Source organism: Dendrobium catenatum, unplaced genomic scaffold (genome assembly GCF_001605985.2).
Source record: "Dendrobium catenatum unplaced genomic scaffold, ASM160598v2 fragScaff_scaffold_1557, whole genome shotgun sequence".
NCBI lineage: Eukaryota > Viridiplantae > Streptophyta > Magnoliopsida > Asparagales > Orchidaceae > Dendrobium > Dendrobium catenatum.
The window spans coordinates 9,218,308-9,230,734 of NW_021320019.1; positions in this window are offsets into that span (position 1 = coordinate 9,218,308).

Below are 12,427 nucleotides of genomic sequence, written 5' to 3' on the forward strand. Positions count from 1 at the left end.
AAAATAAGAAATATCAACCATTGATGTGGAAACGATTAACAAAATAAATTAGAGATCTTAACATACAATTAACGACATAAAATTAAAGTGTGAAAAATAAAGTGCAACAAAAAAATAGAAAGAACACATCAAATTTTTATAGTGGTTCGATCAATCTGACCTACATCCACTCCCTAGAGCCTCCCCTCTAGGTATTGCACTAAAATTTTGGTGTATCTCCTTTTGCTCCCACATCAAGGCATAGAAGTCCTTATAAAATCTTTTTTACTGACTCTGATGAGATAGAGAACCTAAACTCCTTTTGCTTCAACCTGAAATAGAAAGAGAACCCCGAAACCTTTTGCTTCCTCCTAAAAAAGGTAGTGAACCTTTATTTAGTGATGATGAAGACCTCCATAAAGCAACCAAGGAGCCAAGGATGATGATTGGAGAAGAAGGATTGAATCCTTGGTTAGAGAAACCTTTGTGAACACCTCAAAAACTCCCCCTCATAAGATTCTCTCTCTCTCTCTCTCTCTCTCTCTCTCTCTCTCTCTCTCTCTCTCCCTCCCTCCCATGCTCTCCTTTGTTGCAGATTCCATGAATTATGTTTTGATGATTAGCAAACACTCTTGCTTCTTTTTGACTGCCTTTATTACTGACATTTTTAGGATTCAAAGATTGGACATAAATCGGAATCAGCTCAAGACTGGGTAGATTAGGGTTGAGTCAATCTGTAATTTTCTTTTTTCTTTCTTGAGTCAATTGTAATTATTTTAAGTGACTGATGTTAAGTAATCTTATACACAAACACTTGAGAGATTTAGAACTTGTGTTTTTACTCACATCGGCGTGGACGATATTTATATCGTCCTAGACGATCGAGTTCAAAATAGAAGATCTAATAAGGATTTCTTAGTTAAGGCAGCCATAATTACCTGATCGGCATGGATGATATCTATATCGGCCAGGATTATATGCTCAATACAAAATGAAATTGCCGCCATGATCTATTTTGGTATTCTGTATTTTTGAAAATCGGCCAGGACGATTCTTTTATTGGCCTGGACGATATTGTATAATTATGCCTAAATTGATTCGAAAATCATGGGAGTAATTAAGGATGATAGATATTATCACATCATTTTGGATGATCTCAATATCAGCCTGGATGATCCATCCAAAAACCTTTGGTTTCTTCTGGCCGATTTGGATCGGACAGTACAAATTCAGGGCGATGCTCGGACAATACAAATTCAGGGTTAGCCTCGGGACTAGTTCATAGGGCCTAACATCCCTAACAAACTTTCATCCTTCTCCTTCTCTAAGCTCTCTCAAGCCAGGACAATAGCAAAAGATTTTATCATCAGCAATTGAGAGAGCTTAAATAAAAGGCTTTCAAAAATACACTAATTTTAAACTTGCCATCAAAGATCATCCAGGATGAACGACAGATCATACTATACGATTAGTTTAAATCAACCCTTTCAGCAAGGATGATTTAGGTTTCTTGTATGATTAGAACATAATATTTATTTTGATCATCCAGGATGAAATGGACATTATTATGTATGATTAGTTCAAAATCATATATTATCATTCGGCAGACAAATCGAGAAGCCCAATAGATAGGTTAGGATGATATAAAAATATAACTGATCATCCAAGATGAAGTAGAGATCATCCTAAATGATTAGTTCAAAAATAGACTTTATCATCCTACAGATATTTCGTGACATCCAAGAGATTTAAGAGAAAATAATCATTTTTCTTACAAATCGTCTAGTGTAATTCTTCGATTGTCCCGGATGATATGATTGATCAAGCTAACCTTAATTACTCTCCTAATCTTTAGATCAATTTATGCATGATTGGTAGAATTGTCCATGATGATTAGGATCGTCTTATATGATTAGTGTAAAAATTGATAGTTTTAAAATCTTGCCTAAATTACTTAGGATTTTTGTATTTAACTGATCATCCAAGATGATTTGAAATCATCCTGTATAATATGATCAAAAATTAAAAAAAAACTCTAGCTCACTAAATTTCCCCCCCTGAGTGTGCATGTGTAAGGTTTCTCAACTTCAGGATCCACTAAAGTATATTTGACTCACAAAAAGATAAAAGATACATTCAAATAGAAATTCTAGACTGACATAATCCTAATATACTTGATCTTAAGCTAATTTGACATTTTAAGTGAACTTGTGGACTTAAAAGGTTATTAAGTCGGGCAAATAAAATAGATATTCAAGAATAGCAATAGTCAAGAAACAATAATAACTATTACCATTTAAATCATAGTACTTGGGTCTAGATTTGCAACAATCTCTCTCTTTTTTATGATGACAAACATTCTTGTTAGAAAATTTCAAATTATATAATTTTTATTTTTAAAAATAAAGACATAACAAAAAATTGGGACAGAAATAAAACACGATAAATTACACTAAAATAAGTCAAACATACACTAAATAAAACATAAACAACTAACGACACACTATTCCCCGTTTTGACATCATAAAAAGGATGAAAAACACACAATATAATAACATACTTAAATAACATCAATACAAGCATCATATAAAAACACCAAGCAATCTACAGGTAAGAAGGACCCTAATCAGGTGAAGGTGGTGGTGATGGTGACTAAAAGAGACTATGAGTGGAAGCAAACTGCTCCCTAAAGTAAGCCATATCTTAGTCGTGATATTTCTATTATTGGGCAACAAATGCATTAAAATGATCAACTTCTGCTGCATGCTGCTGCTCTTGTTAAACAACATATAAGTATAATCTGGCCTCCCACTAGTTAAACATCTCCACTAGTTGATCCATCTGTGACTGCAGGCAGATACGAACAGGTCTAGGAATAGCTTCTTTCTTTGTTCCCGCAGCCTCCTCATGCTCCAGATTGAGATGAGTAATGTGAAGGATGTGGAAGGAGTTATTAGTATAGAAGGTAAGTTAATTATTTTTTAGGGTAAGATACTTAAGGTTCTACTTTGTTTCAAGAACATATGCAATGATTGTCCTAGGACCATATTTGGTTTTCTCTTACGTCCAGGATCCGTAGTACTAGTCAAGTGTTCAGTGTATTGGAATAGTAGATCACTAGCATTCAAATCCCTACTAGCCATTATATAATAAGTGTTGTTGGAGAGTAGAGGAGTAATGTGAATACGGTCACCAGCTTTTGGAATTACAAAAGTTTTAAGGACATGTTAGATGGTCCTAGCATCTTTAATTAATGGACTAGAGGCACTGTTATAGAAAGTGACATTGGTGTGTCTTAAATACTGATTAATAGGGCTCCAATTGAAATCAAGATCTAAAGTCAAGACATGAAGCTTGTATCTATTGGTGGAAAGTTTAAGTGATTTCTATAGGTCTTTTGTTTATATATGATTGAAGTGCAGTGTAGGTAGAGTTAAGTTTATGACTGGAAAAGAACTCATATAGAAGTTCATAATGGAAAGAAAATGTGAGGGTCAGAATGAAGGAAAGTGAAGTATGGTCCAACAGATCTAACATCGGACAGGTCAGTTTGAGGGGATTGAGTATCTTGGAGAATATAATCCCTATAATTTTGTATCGAACATAAGCATGCTGATCTGCTGCCTCAGTAAAGTGAGGGTGGATATTTCTCCCCGAGGAATATTCAGTCAGCATCCTAGAATGTTTTCTAGCATCCATTAGAAAGACTTGAGAGTTTGAGTGAGAGGGAGGAAGAATTGGAGGATTTTGTAGTGAAGAAAATGGTTCAAATTAAGTGTTTATAAAGTGTCGGGCAAATCATCCAGGACAGTCGTGGAATCATCCAGGATGATTAGGAGCAATAATGGCATACAGAACGGTTGGTCAAAAAGGTGATCCTATCTTTAAGGATGATTAGACATCGTCCAAGATGATGAGAAACAGTCAATCATCTCAAGGAGTCAACCAGTATGATCTTTAACTTAAAAGATCATCCAAGATGGACAGGTGGATCGACTAGGATGATTGGCAATAATGGATCATACCAGTTGAATTTAAAACATCCAACTACTTTTGCCAAGTGGAATGTTCAGGATGAAGATGGAATCATTTAGGATAATCACTAATAATCAAGTTAGAATTTGTAATATCATGCAGGATGATGTAGATTATCTAGGAAGATCTCAAATAATAGAGTAAGATTAGCTGTCAGATAGATGATGAAAAGTGAATTGATAATATAATCTATGATGATAGTATATCATATAGGATGTTGTAAAAAAATAAAAATTTTGAAGATGGATAGAGTCGAACAGAAGAGGTCCCAAAAATAATAAATAAGAAAAACATAATAAAAAAATAAGTAAAAAAATGAAAGATGATAAAAAAAAAAAGAGTATAAAATAAGATATGAAAAGCGATATGTTTAAAACTTCATTTTAAAAAGTATCTTATAGAATGGTTGATTGATACGATCATATCATCCTGGACAATCGTAGGATAGACCAGGATGACCAGTTTAAAAACCTTAATTTCTTCTAGACGACCAAAGCGATGTGCTGGACGATTTGGGCAGATTTTGAACTAATCAGACAAGATGATCGCTAGATCATCCAGGATGATTAAGTCATTTTCTTCTGATCATCCTGAGTAGTCTAGGTTAATTGAGCTTAATTTGTACTGATCGTATAGGATGATAGGAATATTATCTTGGACAATAAAATCAGTTCTTGAAAATCTATATAAAGGACCCATGCCTTTTCATGCACAAGACCTTGAGTGCTGCTGTCTTGACCTGAGAGAGCTTAGGGAGAGTGAGTGAGTGAGAGAGAGAGAGAGAGAGAGAGAGAGTGAGATAGAGAGAGAGAGAGGAACTTGTGACGGGGAGTTTGTGAAAGGGTTCATAAAGATTGCTCCAAGCAAGGTTCCAAGTTGTCTTCTCTGTTCTTCATCCTTCATCCTTGGGAGGTTCTTGGGAGGTCTACTTCAGCAATCAGTCTGGGTTCTCTTCCCACTTCAGGAGGAAGCAAAAGGAGTCAGTTCAATGCCGCACCAGGGTTGGTGAAAAGGAGTCTGTTGTAAAGGCTTCTCCGCCTAGCTGTGGGAGCTAAAGGATAGACACTTAGTTAGTACAATACTCTGAGGGTGCCTCCAAGGAGTGGATGTAGTTAAAGGTTTGACCGAACCATTATAAATCTGGTGTGTTCTTTCTTTGTTTCTTCTTATGCATTTAATTTCTGCACTCATTATTTTGTGGTGAATTATTTTGGTTTTAGTTTTGTGCTTTGATCGTAAAAAGTTTTAAAAATACCAATTCACCCCCCTCTTGGTTAGCCTTGGGATTAGTTCATAAGGGCTTAACATTCCTAATGAACTTTCACTGGGTTCTTATTTTATTCCGTACAAAGCCTTTTTTAATTTGAAAACATGATTTGGAAATTGAGAATTCTTACAGCCTGGGGGTTTCTCTATAAACACATCTTTGTTTATTATCCTAATTAAAAAGACACTCTTGACATCCATTTCGAAAAGCTTAAATCCCTTATAATAGGAAAAGGCTTGTAGCACTCTAATCATTCCAATCTAGCTATAAGGGCAAAAGTCTCCTCAAAATTAATCCCTTTTATTTGATTATACCCCTTAACCACCAATCTTACATTATTCCTAACCACTACACCATAATCATTCATTTTATTTTTAAAGACCCATTTGGTTTCTACTATACTTTGGTCCTTAGGTCTTTCTACTTGCTCTTAGACATCATTCCTAATAAATTAGTTTAGTCCCTCTTATATAGCTAGGGTCTAGAATTCATCATAAATGGCTTAATTGATGTTGGTGGGTTCAGCATTGAGATGAAGAAAGATTGGTTAACTTCTTTTTTAAGTCTATGCCTAGTTCTAACACCTTCAGAAGGATCTCCTAAGATCAGTTCTTTAGGATGACTCAAAGAATATCTATAATTTCTAGGCAATGTATTTTGAGGTATTACCTTTCCTCTAGATTTGTAGTTTCAACTCCTTGAGTAATCTCACCTACTTCATCTTCTTCCTCAAGCCTAGACTTCTCATAATCAGATTTATCAAACACTATATGAGTAGTCTCCTTTACCACCAATGTCCTCTTATTAAATACTCTATAGGATTTCCCTACACTTGAATAGCCTAATAACACTCCTTCATCAGATTTTAGGTCAAATTTTCCTAAGAGTGATTTCCCATTATTTAGAATGAAAACCTTATATCCAAAGATACGGAGGTGAGAAAGCTTGGGTTTCCTACCATTAATAATATCATAGAATGTCTTATTCAGTTTGGATCTAATATTCATCCTATTCAACACATAATAGGTGGTGTTCATCGCTTCTGCCCAAAAGAATTTTGAAAGTGAATACTCAGAAAGCATGGCTATAGTGGCTTCCACTAAGTTCATGTTCTTCCTTTCAGGTACCCCATTCTACGGAGGAGTCCTATGAGCTGAGAAGTTATGAGAAATCCCATGCTCCTCATAGTAAGTTTAAAATATCTCATTTTCAAAATTTCCATCATGGTCACTATGGATGATCAAGATATCACAACCTAGCTTTTTCTGAATCCAAGTAGAGAATGATTTAAATTCATTGAATGACTCACTTTTATGTAATAGAAATCTAGTCTAAGTGAACCTAGAGTAGCTTTTGTCACATAGTTGGCTTATGCTTAGCAGATTATGATTTAAGCTATCAACAAGTAAAATATTTTCAATCAAAAAGTTCTTGGAGTTTTTGATTATACATGCGCTCACCACATTTCTGGTGGTATTGTCTGTAAGAGTAACCCTGCCTCAAGCCCTAGCCCTTAGTGAAATGAATTGATTAGCATCTCCAGTCATATAGAATGAGTATCCATTGTCCAGGTAACATATTCTCTCATAATGTATTGTGTGAGAGAACCCCTATAAAATCAACAAATGTTAGATTTTGGAACCCAAATAGGTTTGGGCCCCTTCTTATAGAAAGAGGAATATAATGTATGTATGCTATGTTGTGAGTTTTGAACTTTAGGTCTCCACACCCAATGTGTATTATAGTGAATGGTGCAAATTTGAGAGATATGTCTTAACATCCCATATGAGAAACATCTAACATCATGAAAATGGTTTACTAGTCTACTCGGGTTATAATACCTCTTCCTAGGTTCAAATGATGCATGCTGATCTGATGAATGCATTTTCTAGAATTGAAATTTCTTTGAAAGTTATTAACTTCACTTCTAAAAACTTATTTACTTTTTTAAGAATTGAAATTTCTATTTTCAAAGCATGCTCCTTACTATCTAAATTAGTTGCAAGAGTATCTAATTCCTTATATGTATTTTCTAGCTCAACATATAAACCTTTCAAGGAATCATACTCATTTGTTAAATCAAGATGCTTTTCATTCAATGAGTCAAAATCATCCAACAAAGTCATATGATTGCTATCAAGTGTATTATGATCTTTAATCAAAACTTCATGCTCTTTTTGAAAGTTTAGAAATTTTAGTTTTAGGCTAGCAAGTGAGTTTTTAAGCTTTCTATAAGATGAACGAATTTTCTAAGAAATTTCAATCAATTGATCGAATGTTTATTCAGATACCTCTATCATAGTGACCAAGATGATCATCCTCCATCAAACACAAGTTTGCTATCCCCTCTTCAGCTTTAATTTCAGAGGAGTTAGATGAAAAATCCACCCAGAAAGCCTTTTGGGTTCTTAGCTTGCCCTTATTGAACTTAGGTTTCTCCTCACCCTTCTCCTTGCTTGGGTAAGCCATAAGTGTAGGCATTCAGCTTTTACATGTCCCAGCTTCCTGCGTTTAAAGCAAATCACATTAGAAAAACCTTTAAAATTCTTGTTATTTTTACCTTTATTCCATTTTTTATGGTGCTTTTGCTTTTTTCTCAAAAAATGTTTGAATTACCTTGTAATTAAGGCAATATAGTTTTTCTCAGAACATGAAGTATTAGTGTCAGAATCATTATCCTTTAAGGCTACAGTTTTTCCTTCTTTTTCTCCCATGAATTAATTTAGATTTGGTTCATTCCTTACTCATAAGCAATGAGTTATCTAAGTAAGTTATCTATAAAATAAACATTTAAATCCATGGATCAGTTATAACAGTAATCTTAGCATCAAAGGAAGAAGTTAAACATCTCAAAATTTTATTAAATATAGCATAGTTTGTTAGTTCTCTTCCTAAGGCATGCAGGGAGGTGACTATTTGTATAAACCTAGTATACATTTCAGATATTGACTCACTAGGTTTCATGCAAACAACGTTCATAGTCATGAAGTAAAATATTTAACTTAGATTGCTTAACCTCACTTGTGCATTCATAAGTAAAGCATAATATATCCTAGATCTCGTTACTAATTGCACATATTAAAACACATATGTAATCTTTAGATTTTAGTGCACAGAAAAAATGTTTAAACATTTTGCATTAAGTTGTGCTAGATCTCTATCATCAAAAAAAGGAAGTTTAGTTTTTATGCCATTAATCTCACATATTGGTGCAGAATAATTCTCTTTTATATTCATCTATATGTGATAATCTACAGATTACAAAAAGATGGACATGCGAGTTTTTCAAAAATTAAAAGGAATTTTATCAAATAAGGGTTGTTGAGTAATACCCTTCCGCCGTGTTTCGGTTACCCAAGTTAGCCATAGATCTTTAATTCAAAGTTTTATAAAACTTGATATTTTGAATCCCACTCTAATACCATTTGAAAGTTCAGTAAGGTTGTTAATCCCTTATGAACTAGCCCAAGGGTAACCATGAGAGGGTGAATTAGTAGTATTAAAAATTCTTAAGAAAATAGAAAAAACTTTTTGAAACCTTTTCGAATATTTTAAAATAAACAAGGTCAACCCTTTATGCGAAAGCAATTAACAAAACAAATTAGAGATCTTAAGCATACAATCAACCATAACAAATTAAAGAGTAGAAAAAAAAGTATAGGAACAAAAATAGAAACAACACACCAAATTTTTATACTAGTTCGGTCAACCTGACCTACATCCACTCCCTGGAGCTCCCCTCCAAGTATTTCACTAAGACAATAGTGTCTCTTCTTTTTTTCCCACAATAATGTGGAGAAGCCCTTATAAAATCTTTTTCATCGACTCTGATGAGGCAGAGAACCTAAACTCCTTTTGCTTCCTCCTAAAGCTGGAAGAGAACCCCAACTCCTTTTCCTTCCTCCTGAAGTAGGCAGAGAACCTTAATCTAGTGCTAATGAAGAAATCCCTAGAGCCACCAAGGAGCCAAGGATGATGATTAGAAAAGACAGATTAAATCTGTGCTTGGAGCAACCTTTGTGAATATCTCATAAACTCCCCCTCATAAGATTTTCTCTCTCTCTCTCTCCCTCCTAAGCTCTCCTTCTCCTAATCTAACCTCTCTCAGGTTAGGATAATGATAAAAGATTTTTCATCAGCAATTAAGAGAGCTTAAATAGAAGGCCTTAAAAAACACTCTAATTCTCAACTTGCCATTGAAGATTGTCTAGGATGATCGACAGATCATCCTATACAATTAGTTTAAATTAGCTCTTTCAGCCAGAACGATATTGGTTTCTTATATGATTAGAACAAAATATTTATTCTAATCATCCAAGGCGATGTGGACATTATCTTGTACGATTAGTTCAAAATCATACATTATCATCTAATAGATAGTTACGGACATCTACGAGATAAATCAGAATGATATATAAATATAATTGATCATCTTGGATGAAGTAGAGATTATCTTATACAATTAGTTCAAAAAAAAAAGACTTTATCATCCAACAAATAGTTCAAGACGTTCATGAGATTTAGAAGAAAAATATGGTTTTCTTACAGATCGTCTAGTATGATTCTACGATCATCCCACCTGATATGATTCATCAATCTAACCTTAATTACTCTCTTAATAAACAAATCAATTTAGGCATGATTGGAATGAATCATCCTGGATGATCAGGATTGTCCTGTACGATTCATGAAAATTTTGATAGTTTTAAAATCTTGCCTAAATGCCTTTGGTGGTTGGTTTTGTGAATTAAGCATATTGTCTAAGATGATGGGAGTATCATCTATGATGATTTCCTTAATAAATTTACATGATACATATTCCTTAATTAGGGTTTCTATTTTTAACTGATCATCCAGGATGATTTGAAATCATTATACGATATGATCAAAAATAGAAAAACTCTAACTCACCAATTTCTCCACTTGCATTTGTGTGTGCAAGGTTACTTAGCTTAAGGGTCCATTAAAGTACATTTGACTCAAGAAATGTAAAACATATATTTGAATAGAAATTACAAACTGACTCAATCCTAGTCGATCTGATCTTAGGCTGATTTGACATTCGAAGTGAACTTGTGGAGCTAAAACATTAGTGAGGAGGGAATATAAAATAGATATTCAAGAATAACCATAGTCGAGAAATGATAATTTTTATTATCATCAAAATTAATGTACTTGGTTCCATATTTGTGATAGAAGCCACCAAAGAACCAATGGACCAACTCGAAGAAGATGGCGAACACCTTGTTTTGACTAACCTTTGTGATTCCCTCATAAACTACCCCTTATAAGGATCTCTCTCTCTCTCTCTCTCTCTCTCTCTCTCTCTCTCTCTCTCTCTCTCTCTCAAGATCTCCTTATTCCTTCTTTAAGCTTCCTCTTGGATCAACTCTACATCAAAAGATTATCTCAAATGATCATTAGAGAGTTTAAATATAGAGTCGTTGAAAGAAGTCCTAATTTTTAATTTTGCGCAACTGATTATCCAGGACGATCGAAGGATCATCCTGTATGACTAGTAAAAAATAGCCCTTTCAACTATGATGAATGGCATTGTTCTATTGATTAGTTCAAGAGAATTAGGCTGATCATCCTAGATAATTAGTATTAAAGTATTGAACTTCATCTGGTATGATGTTTGGAGGTGTCTTATCATCCCATGCACTTTTCTATCAACATCGTCCTATATAATTAACATTAAATTTGAAAATTAAAATATTTTCTAAATTATGATTGGTGGTTATTTTCATGATTTGAAATGATCCTCGTGGATGATAGGGATCATCCAGTAAAATTAGTTTAATCATTCTCAAAATTGGAATAAAATAATTAGTGTTTTTATTTTTAATTGATAATCTAGTATGATTTAAAATCATCTTGTATGATTAGGTCAAAACCATAAAACTCTCTAGCTCACCAAATTTCTCCCCTTCAGTTTGTATGTGAAATGGTTACATAGCTTGGAGTTTACCAATACATGACTTGACACAAGAAAAGTAAAAAAGGTATATTGAATTAGAAGTTATAGACTGACTCAACCCTAGTTTAACTGATCATGAGCTGATTTTCTTATAAGTGATCTTGTGGACCTGAAAAGTTAGTAAGTAGGGCAAGTAAAAAATTTGCAATAATTCTAATGGTAAAGAAGTAAGAATGTTTTTCTAACATCAAATCATAGTGCTAAGATCTAGAATTGCAACATAACCTATGTGGGTGATGGTTACATGCTGTGTTGAGGGGTTGTGCCACACAGCTAGTAAAGCGGATTATTTATTATTCTCAAGTGTAGTAATTTTTTCTCTTAAAAATTTATTTACATTTTCATAGCTTGCCACTTCCAACTTTAATGCATTTTTATTATTATCTAATTGACATGTAAGTTCTTATAATTCCTTAAATGCTTTTCTAGTTCAATATGTGATGTTTTCAAGAAATTTTGTGCATTAGATGGGTCAATACGCTTCTTATTTAATGCATCAAACTCATCTAATAAAGTCATGTGATTGCTATCTAAAGTAGAGTGCTCGATAATTAAGCTAGCATGCTCTTTTTCAAAATAGAAAATCTAGTATTAAGACTAACATGCATCTTCTTAAGCATCCTATAGCAATCATGAATGTTTTCTTAAATAATAAATAATTCATCTAAAAGAGAGTTGTCATACCTCATCTTGACTAGATTGATCAAGATTATAACTAGCCATAAGACACAAGTTTTTTACCTCCCCCTCTACTTCTTCTTCTTATGATTCTGAGGTAGAGTCGGCCCAAAAAGCTTTTGTATCTTTTACTTGCCCCTCTTATACTTTGGATTCTCTTCACCATTCTCCTTGTTTAGTTAAGTCTTCAGGTCGAGGAAGTCAGCTCAAAGGTGACCTAATTTCCTACACTAAAAGAAAATAGTACTAGACAAAACTTTAGTATATTTGTGGCTTTTACCTTTGCTTAGTTGTTTTGAGGACACCTTTATTTTCTTTTCAGAAAGCTCTTGAACTAGCACATCATCAAGCCTATTTCATCATCCTCATATGTTGTAGAGTTGTCACTGTCAGAATCATTTACTTTTAGCCCTATAATTTTCTCCTTCTTCTTCTCTTTTGTATCACTTTTCCTTTGACTCACTCCTTTCTTGTAGGCAATGAGTGAC